The following is a 10,671-nucleotide window of genomic DNA, read 5'->3' as shown; positions in this document are numbered from 1 at the left end:
GGTGGCAAGTCTTGCCTGGAGCTGAGAGACGGTCCCGCTTTTCCCCACAGTCCCCACCACAGACCCTCTAGCTCTGTACAGCACCCTGCACCCATTTACATCGGTTATCTGCCTGGTGCCTGAAGGCATTTGGATTTCAAAGCTCTGGTCTGATGGGAAAGAAGCATTAGCATAGAATGTCCTGTTAGGTGATCTGTGTAAGGCTGGTACTTGATCCCCATTTTATAGATGAAGAAACTAAGGTTTAGGGAGGTTAAGTGAATTGCTCAAGATCATGACAGCAAGGCAGGGTGGGAACCCAAATCCCAGGACCCCTGGGCCTATGCCCTGGCCAGAGATCCCCCTGAGAAACAATTCAACTGCAAGGGCAAGAACACCGTGGCACCGGGAACCCAGAGGGGAAGTGGTAACAGGGACGGAAGACCAGAGCTCCCCACACTCACTCATCTCTGAGAAACCAAACGTGCAAGAAAGCTGGTTTGAGGAGAGCAGCCCCAGGAGCTCCGCCTGGGACACAGGATCGGTCCTGAGACACACGACCCCCTGGACTCAACGTCCGGCAAGGTCAGGGAGCTCAACCACGGCCAACCGTGAGTAGATTTTGTTGTTGTTTTTTTTAGGGCTTCTTCCTCATTCTAGAAAACCTGTGTTCTCACTGTACCTCTTCCCTCCAGGGTGGTAAGAAGCTGGGTGGGCCTGCCTGGGGCCAGGGGATTGATGTTTCTGAGGACTCCTGGAGTTTTTAAGGTCTAGTCCCTAGGAGGCTCATGGCCTGTGTGGTCTTCACCGTCAAAGCTAGGATGAGAATCAGCTCTCAGCTCCGTGTCTACCGAGGTCAGGATTCACGGTGATGCTCACAGCCTCAGAGAGCCTCGCTGTGTGCCAGGGACTGCTCTAAGGACCTTCGTGGTTTAATTTTACTTAATCCTCACAACGGTCTACCGAGGGGCTGTTGTCATTCCCCACTTTACAGACGGGGCTCGGTGACTCACCTGAAGTCACATGGGCGTTAAATGAGAGTGCTGGGCTTGATCTTAGGCATTCTGGCTCCTCACACACTTCAGCCACTAGGCTCTCCTGCCTTACAAGATGCAGGCTTAAATAGCAGCTCATGGGCCAGGAAAAAAAAAAACAAACCCAAAAGACTAGGGCCAGAAGAGGTCTTGGAAATCATCTGGTGAGTCCTGGCCTCCACTGTACAGATGGGGAAACTGACACCCAGAGAGACACAGCTTGCCCGGCTGGGGTGCCTCAGTAGTGTTGTGTGGTCTGGTCCACTCTAGACCCAGGAGGCCAGAGATCCACTTCGCTGGAGGTTCCACTCAGTGAACAGTAGGGTTGACAAGTGTACCCCGGAGTCAGTGCTGGAGGGTGAACCCCAGCGCTGCCCCTATTAACCCTGCTGCTGCTGCTGCTAAGTCGCTTCAGTCATGCGGCCTCAGACAGATCATGCCACTTCTCCCCCACTCAGCTTCCTCTTCTGAGAAGTTCAGACCCGAGACCATCACTCACAGGCTCGTGGGAGGGTTGATGAGATGATGCCAGCACCAGGGTGGGCACGTGTGCTGGGCTCAGGGTGAGGCTGAGGGGGCGATTCTGACCTTCACCCCATCCACCCTGGCCCTGGACTAGAGATGAGGATGAATGAGGCTGTGGGCTGCTTTCCCCTAGAATGGGTAGCATGTAGACACCTCCAGGGCATGAAGACCAGGACTGAAGTGGAGAAGGGGCTGCGGAGGAATTGGGGGGGACCCTGGGGGGTGGCACGCCGACAACACTGGCCCCAGCTCGGTAACTACCTTCTGGCTCAGCCAGAGATGGTCCTTGACCTGCCCTGAGCCCAAGCATCCGTTTCTACCAATGACGCACGTCCTTTACCCTTTGGTGGATTAAGGTCAGATTGAGGTGGGAAAGGGGCTTCCCTGGTGGCTCAGATGGTAAAGAATCTGCCTTCAATGCAGAAGACCCGGCTTCAACCCCTAGGTCAGGAAGATCCCCTGAGGAAAGGAATGGCAACCCACTCCAGCTTTCTTGCCTAGAAAGTTCCACGGACAGAGGAGTCAGACGTGGCTGAGCACACACACAAGGTGGAAAACGACAGCCCGGGTCAGCTGAGTGGAGCCCTAAACGCCAGTCTTTTCTCTTCCCTCCTCATCTTGTCATCTTTCTCCCTGATCTCAGATGTGCATAACATGTTCTTTTATTCATTCTTATTAAAGCACATTCAATAGGACTCCAAGCCCCCATCCTGCTGAGCAAGTCAGAAAGCAGATCTCAGGGTGAACTGAGCTATACCCTCCACTACCCCTCACCCTTAGGGTCACTTACAGAGCAGAGAGTGAAAGAAGCCCCGGGCTCCTCCGATGATGAACACCCCCTTGTCAAAGGGGTTTGATCCCCTGTAGTCCAGCCCTATCCCCTTCCCCGGTATGCCTGGAGCCCAGATTCTTTGCCAAGGCTCGAATGCCCTGTGTCTTGGGTTCACCCTCCAGGGTATGCCACCTGGCAACTGCCCCCAGAGGTCCTGCCATCTCCCCAAGGCCCTTCCAGGCCCCCAACACTCACAGGACTCGTGACCTCGGGTGCCTCCCCTGTGTGGGACCGTCTCTCCTTTCCCCTTGGCTTTCGACCGCAGGTGCGGCTCTTCTCTCTCCACCCATGGGACATCATCTTAACCTTCTCACTGAGCTTAGGTTTTTTTTTTTAACAAAGGACAGGAAGAAGGGCTGTCTTCAAACAGCTTCTGCTTTCTGCCCCTGCCCCTGAAAAAAGTCCCTGAGCCGGGAGAGACCAAGGGCACTCTTTGAAGGGAGACAGGCTGCCTTAACTTACAGAGGAAGAAAACCAAGCCTCAAGAGCAATGGGGACACACGCAAGGTCACATGGCCAAGGAAGAGAAGGGCCAGTGTCAAGTCCTGCGCCGTGGGCTCCAAAGCTTGTGCTGCCGATCACTGAATCTTGTGGAGGACCCAAGTCTCCCTCGCCGATTAGTCAGACGACCTTGGCTGAGTCACATCACCTTCGCAAACCTCAATCTCTTCAACTCTAAAAATGAAGCTATGGTAGGATTACCTACCCATCTCAAAGCAGTGCTTGTGCGTTTTCTGAAGTCACGCGAAGAGCCAACTGATTGGAAAAGACCCTGATGCTGGGAAAGATTGAGGGCAGGAGAAGAAGGGGACAACAGAGGATGAGATGGCTGGACGGTATCATCAACTCAACGGACATGAGTTTGAGCAAACTCTGGGAGATGGTGAAGGGCAGGGAAGCCTGGCATGCAGCAGTCCAGGGGGTCACAGAGAGACGGACATGACTGAGTGATTGAACAACAGCAGCGACGTTTACTGAGCATTCTAGTACGACATGCTGGAGCTCTGCTAGACCTGCAGATTTTTCAATTCTCACAGCAGCCTGTGGGGGAGATGCTATCGCTACCCACATTTGAGAGGTGAGAAACTGAAATTCACCCAGGCATAAAGCCTTGCCCAAGTTCGCACGGCTGGTCACGTGGCAAAGCGAAGCCCTAAACCCAGGTCTGTCTGAATCCAGAACTGTGGTACACTGTGGCGAAAATCAGACAGGAGAACAGACGTGCAAAGTGCTTCCTAAGCACTAAGGTGCAAGGTGGGACCCAGGGTCAGCCCTCATCCAGCAGAAAAGGACAAGACCTTTATTCTGTTTTCCCATCATATTCTGGAGAGGTAGGGTCTGCAGGGTGTCCTGCCCCCACCCTCAGGCAGCAAAGACCCCCAAAGGAAAGAAAATGGCAGACCAGGGCAGATAGATGGGGTAGGTCAGGCAGGGAGGAGCCTCCCCAGTGACATCACACCCAGCATGGGAGAGAAAGCTGTGAGTATTCCATTGACGCGGGTGACTGCGTGGGTGGGTTGGGCATCCTGTGGGTTTTGCTGCTTCTCTTCTCCTCCCCACCTGCTGACGCCCCCAGAGGGGAGGCCCCGGATCCGCTCACCCAGCGAGTCAGAGGCAGCCTCTCCCACCAAAGTCCCCCCGCCTTCCTCTCCCGGGGAGTTAGGGCCACCCCAAAGTTCCTCTTTGAGAATCACAGCTGCGTTCAGTGTTGCCTCTGTCAGAACAGCAATAAGCCCATCCTTTACGAGTCTTCAGGGATCTGTCTGGATCCTGGGGGATCCGACGAAGCCAAAAGCAGGGACTGGGGCTCCATGGACCATCTCTGAGTCGTCATATAACAGCCACTGGACAGGTGAGGCTGCCAAGGCTCAGACGTGGCAGGTAAATGGCAGAGACAAGAGTCAAGCCCGGGGCTGTCTTTCCACTGTTTTCCACCAGCTCATCCCAACAAGGAAGAAGCTATTCCAGAAGGTTCACAGTAGTAGAACATTTCCATTAAAAAAAAAAGTGAATACTTGTTTTGCCATTTAAAAGACATTTTTCTCAGTGTGAGAACTTCTTAAGATAAATGGAAGAATTGGGAATTCCAGTGGTTAGGACTGAGCATGCTCACCGCCAGGGACCTGGGTTCGATCCCAGGTTGGGGAACTAAGATCCCACAAGCCACGTGGCACAGCCAAAAAATTTTTTTAAATAAAATAAATGGAAGAATCAAAAGCAATAGTTAGTGGTGATCAAACAGATGATACTCTCATGACTTCCAACCAGGCGGTTCATCTTTGGACCACTAGATTGGCTTTGGCTAGTACATGCTTTTACACTGATCTTCATCTTATGTTGTTGAATTTATACCTCTGATGAACCAATGATTAAAGAAAGGAATCTGGGACTTCCCTGGTGGTCCAGTGGTGAAGAAGCCATGTTGTAGTACAGGGGAGTTGGGGTTCCATCCCTGGTCGGTAAGCCAGCTTGCCACAGCTGGAGGGTCAGTGCCCTGAAACAAAGATCCTGTGTACTGCAACTAAGACCCAATGCAGCCAAATAAATAAATACATTTAAAAAAAAAAGAAAAAGAGAGGAAGCAAAGGGAACTCTGAGGCTGAATATACAAGGAAGTAGAAGAAGGAAGAAAAGACTCCTCCACAGATTTGCCTCCAGATTTACCATTTGCATTTATCTGATCAAATTCCTTACATGGCTTACCAGGAAAATTCTGTTACGAAATGTCAAAGATGGTTAAAAAGAAAAAATAATGTGTACTTTTTATTTTCCTGTGTTGCACAGAAAAGTTATCTATACCTGCAAGGCATATGCAGAGAGGTGCTTATACATAGGGACCTGAGAGCTATTTTATCTTACCATACAACAAGCATAATGTTCTTTTTAAAAGGGACAATTCAGCTTTTTAAGCAATCAAATGAGAGAACGCAAAACCCCAGCTCATGTAAATGATCCCTCGAAGCTTTGGGGATCTCAGTTCTTGGACTAGGGATTGAACCGGGGCCCCTGGCAGTAAGAGTGCCGAGTCATAACCACTGGACCACCAAAGAATTCCCCATTTCAGCCTATTTTAATGTCCATTTGGTCCCCCCATGAAACATCATTTTAAAATTTGTTCAGCCACCATGCATTTTCTTTGGTCATGAATTTAAAGTAAATCAAGCACATATGTCACTGTAAAGCGTGGAGAAGTAAAAATTTGTTTTTACATATTAGGCATATAAGTTAAAGAAATGTTAAGGAAATTTTGGAAATAAGACACACTACAAACAGTACTTTTGACTTAAAACACTTCCTTTTTCATGGACCATAGAAAATTATGACACAGTCCACATAATTCTCATTGGGGTTTGTAAAATTATACGTTGCTGTGAAATAGTTCCTGAGGCAGAAGAGATGAAAGATGGTGTAGTCCAATCACCTCATTCTATTTTATTTCTCTCTTTAAATTTTGGGTATGATCCTTAAGCAACCTGGCAGAGAAAATGCGCACAAATAAACAGTAATAGGTAATACTGAACTTCCCTGGTGGTCCAGTGGTTAGGAATCTGCCTGCCAGTGCAGGGGACATGGGTTCGATCCCTGATCTGAGAAGGTGCCACATGCCGCAGGACGACTAAGCCTGTGTGCCCCAACTACAGAGTCTGCACTCTAGAGCCTGTGGTCCTCAACAAGAGAATCCACCACCACAAGAAGCCTGTGCACCGCAACTAGACAAAGCCCGAATGCAGCAATGAAGATCCAGCACACCCCAAAAAAAATAATTAGCTAATGTTTATGAGGATTTATTAAGCGCCAGCCAGGCAACATGCTGTGCGTTTTGTACATACCACCACCCCATTCAGTCTTCACAGCAGCCTTGAGGGGAGATAATCTCATTATCCCCATTTTACAGATGAGAACACCAAGGCTCAGGATGGTGAGGTGATTTGCCCAAGAGACCACGGATTTCACAAAAGGCAGAATCAGAACTCATATCTGTGACTCAGGACTGCCTCTTAAACCGCTATCTAATCCCTTCTTCTTCTGAACTGATTCTTACCTGCTTACCATCTCTCTTCACAGAAGTAGGAGATAGAAATCCAGGTTACCGCTCAAGTTACTGCAGGAATCAGTCTTGTTGGATCCGATCCCAAATCCCAGGCCAGAAAGGCTAACGTGCTTTCCTCTTCATGGCCACAGAGGCCAGAAGCCAGACAGATTCCCCAAAGCACATGAACGCACTTTATCATAACGGGCTATCTTGGAGCGCCCATAGGGGTTAACTCCCAGATCGCTGGCCTCTCCTCATCTCTCCATGGCTTTGAGTACCCACACTGAGTGTAATTTATCACCAGCCCCTGTCCAGCCATCCTGGTGACCCTCTAGCCACTCTGTCACCACTCACAGATCTTGGAGGCCTGAAGTTCTACATACAACTCAGCCTCTTTGCTGGTGCCAGTTTCCTTAATTATACGGTGGAAGTCATACCAGTTCCCTCACTGACTTGTCCTGTAGAACATTTGCGTTAAGTGTAAAGTGTGTAGCTTGGGGTCTGGCCCAGAGTATACAGTAAGCACTCGTTCAGTGTTACTTTCTATCTTTGTCATGATCACCGGTGTGTTTCAAGGGCTGAGCCTCCAGGGCTATCCGCATCATCGCCCACCACTGCCGCTTCCGATCTGGGTCCAGCCTGAATTGTAACCCCCTCCCCTACTGTTGCAACCCTAGAAACAACCAGAATCGAGATTAGGGAGGGACCCCACTGTTTGGGATCTGACCAAGTCAGGAAGAGGCAGAACAGCCTGCAAAGAAACCACAGGGGGATTCAGAATACTCACCACACGCGGTTAACATTTTCCCACTCTGCTGTGCAGAGAAGCCACCGTAAAAAGCCCTCAGCGTATTTTAATGGCCTCTCTGCACCGACGGTTACAACGCCTTGCTTGTCCTACAGAGAACATTTCACAGGTGGAAGGGGTAATCAGCCTCTTCCAAGTGCAATTAACAGTTTTAACAAAGCTCCCAAACCCATCCACTCCCCTCACCATGGTTCCCAGTGACTCCTGACCAAGCTTTCACCAGCAGCAAGTACCCCCAGGGGTAAGGCGAGCCACAGACTCTTACCAGCATTGACACTGTAATGATTGGTGGTGGTGATTTAGGTCTTGAGGTCGTGTCTGACTCTTTGTGACCCCATGTACTAGAGCCCACCAGGCTCCTCTGTCCGTGGGATTCTCCAGGAAAGAATACTGGAGTGGGTTGCCATTCCTTTCTCCAAGGAATCTTCCCAGCCCAGGGATTGAACCTGGGTTCAATTGAACCTGGATCTCCTGCAGTGCAGGCGGATTCTTTACCACCTAAGCCACCAGGGAAGCCCTAACTATTGAATTTCTAAAATTTTCTGTAGCAGGTTTTCTTTGAAAGAGGACGATAGAACTTTAGCTCCTACTATAAAGATGAGGATAGGGACTTTCCTGGTGGTCCAGTGGTTAAGAATCTGCCTGTCATTGCGGGGGACATGGGTTCAATCCCTGGTCAGGGAAGATTCCACATGCCTTGGGGCAACTAAGCCTGTGCACCACAACTATTGAGCCTGTGCAGAACTAGAGAGCCTATGTACTGCGATGAAGACCCAACGTAGTCAAAAATAAATAAATTAATATGAAGATAAAAAGCACAGAATCAGAGTGATGCCCTGAATCACAGAGGTACTCCCTGTAGGGCCAGAACTAAGAAACATGTTTCAGACAGACTGCCAAGGTGCCCTTCTTGAGTCTCCGAACCCTGGGATCTGCTAAAGCAGGAAATAGGGAAGGCTATGTACTTACAGTATTTGAAGAACTGCTCCCCACCCGCCCCCGCCAAGGATAGAGGTCCCCAGGAGAAAGGGGCCAGACCCCAGTGAGCAGGAGGTGTGAGGCTGATGGACCTGGGCCTGGGTTCCAGTTGGGCTCTGCTCTCTGTATGACCTTTATCTCCATGTGCTTCTGTCTCCTCGTCCGTAAATGAGAGACATGAGGACAGAACCACCCTGCACGCCTCACTGCGCAGAGTGACTGAGTTTACATGCAAAGCCCAGCGCTCGGCCCCCCGTCATAAGGTACGGTACCCCCTACGCTGTGGTCCCACTCTGGCAGGTACGTGCCAGGCAGCAGGTCAGGCTCTGAAAGGTTTCTCCTAAGTCTTTTTGCCACAGATCCTTAGCGAGGCACTTTTGAAATGTTACGCCAGGCATGCCCTTCTGGCTGATATATAGTCCATTTCTTCCCCCTTAAAAGGATCAGTTGTATCTATGCAGGGAATTTTTTTTTTTTTTTTTTAGCTTTTTCCTTATTTATTTATTTTTGGCTGTGCTGGGTCTTCATTGCTGTGATCAGCCTTTCTCTAGTTGCGGTGTGGGGGCTTCTCGTTGAGGTAGCTTCCTTTGTTGCATGGCAGAGCAGGGGCTCTAGGTACACGGGCTCAGTAGACTTCGTTGCTGACAACTTAAAAATGAAATTTAATCAACCTGTTACATGTGAAAGAGATAATGCATTTTTAATGCCAATAATTTTGGGGGGCATATCTGCCCCCCATGTGGGATCCTCCCACATGTGGGATCCTCTCAGACCGGGGATGGAACCCACGTCCCCTGCGTTGGAAGGTGGTTTCTTGGCCACTGGATCCCCAGGGAAGATCCTGCTCTGAGCATCTTGAAGAAGGGAACCCTCCTTGGGGATTTTCACAAATGTCAGAGAACTCCTTCAACCAATTCACCTGACAAATGCTCCTTGAGCAGCTTCCACAAGTCCGGGAGTTCTGGGCCCCCGAGACACAGCAGAAAGCAAACTGGACGATGAGCCCCGGCTCTCTTGGAGCTGACTTTTCAGTGCCCTGGCCCCAACGGTGGTGTCAGAGGCCTTGGTTAGAGGAAGCAGTCTGAGGAGGGAAGGTAGAAAAGGACATCAGGGAAGAGACTGTTGTTTCCTGAAGTGTGAGAAAGACCTCCGCCCCGCTCCACGGATGGGTTCCGGCACCGCGTGGAACATAGCATCCTGGCTTTGAGTTCTGACTCTGCCGCTTCCAAGCCGTCTGACCTTGGGCAAATTCCTCCAGCTGAACCTCACTTCCCTGATCTATAAGATGGCAAAAATAAGACAACCTATCTGCAAGACCAGTTGGCGGGATAAAAGAGAGAGGGCATGCAGGTAAAAGGCCTCCACCTAGTACCTGCCACAAAGGAAGCCCCAGGGGACAGCAACAAACCCCCTCAAACACTTTAACCACAACGATGTATCACAACAGGCTGAATGCAGAAGCAGAGACGAGTGTCCAGCCGCTAGGCAGCATAGAGATCTGCCCCCAAAAATTATTGGCATTAAAAACACATTATTTCTTTCACATGGAACAGATTGATTAAATGTCATTTTCAAGTTGTCAGCTTTAATTTCTAAGCAGTCACTGTTTGAAAGACGTAACCTGTATCAAAGAAAGCCCTTGAGGATCTGGGCAACTTTCGAGATGGTAAGGGGGTGCTGAGCCCACAGAGTTTGAGAGCTGCGGCTCAAGGCTTTCTCACTTGAGCTCTTTCGCAACCTGACAAATCCCCTCACCCACTCCCCGCCTCCACCCTGCCCTGCCCCAGCCCACAAGGTTAATTGCACAACTCAAATTGAAAGGACCAAATGAGAAGGCTTTTGAGATCTTACCTGGTGCAGATGGACTTTCTGAGAAGGGGACTGTTTTGCCCGAGGTTGCTACACAACAGTTCCACTCAAAATTTGGACTGGAATCCAGACTCCCGTCTCATTAGCCCAGGGCTCTCCCCATAATTGCAGTCTGATGGGTGCTGGCTGCCGCTTCTTTTTTAAAAAATATTTATTTGGCTGCGCAGGTCTTAGTTGTGGCAGACAAGATCTTTGATCTTCATTGCAGCGTGGAGTCTTAGCCACTGGACCACCAGGGACATCCCTATGCTGACTTCTTTGCCCCAGGCTGGTTAATAACCCACCAGGCTCCCAGGCACATCCTCAGCTTCCTGTTCACTCAGTTCCAAAAATTCTGAATGGAAATAGGGTCTTCTCTCTCTGCGCCCTGAACATCGTCCCACCTCTTATTCCTGCCTCCCAGGAACCACCCCTCTGCACCCATACAGCCCAAGGGCATAGCAGACATGGCTATGTCTTCACATTCATTGCCAGCTAACAAAGAACTTGAGAAAGAGAGGAGAAAGTTACAATATGTACACACCTTATAGGTACATGTAAAACCTGCCATCGGTGGCAGACGAACTCTGTGCCAGGCATTGTACTAAGCATGATGTTATCCCAACTAGTTCTC

At 49.9% G+C, this 10,671-nt stretch overlaps 1 protein-coding gene across 4 annotated transcripts in view; it reads left to right on the top strand.

The window, feature by feature from the left end:
* Positions 1 to 428: 428 nt before the first annotated feature.
* Positions 429 to 10,671, top strand: part of CNR2 (cannabinoid receptor 2) — a 33,756-nt gene continuing 23,513 nt past the window's right edge. Inside the window, exon 1 of one of the 4 annotated variants that reach the window (XR_009693791.1) lies at positions 429 to 590. The gene's annotated coding sequence lies outside the window, so the exon portion shown is untranslated. Of the gene's footprint in view, positions 591 to 3,428; positions 3,449 to 8,335; positions 8,453 to 10,671 lie in introns of those variants that run through there. The other 3 variants (XM_061148186.1, XM_061148187.1, XM_061148188.1) reach the window with 3 other exon arrangements.

The sequence above is a fragment of the Dama dama genome, chromosome 8, assembly GCF_033118175.1.
Source record: "Dama dama isolate Ldn47 chromosome 8, ASM3311817v1, whole genome shotgun sequence".
Lineage (NCBI taxonomy): Eukaryota > Metazoa > Chordata > Mammalia > Artiodactyla > Cervidae > Dama > Dama dama.
This window is presented reverse-complemented; position numbering and strand designations above follow the sequence as displayed.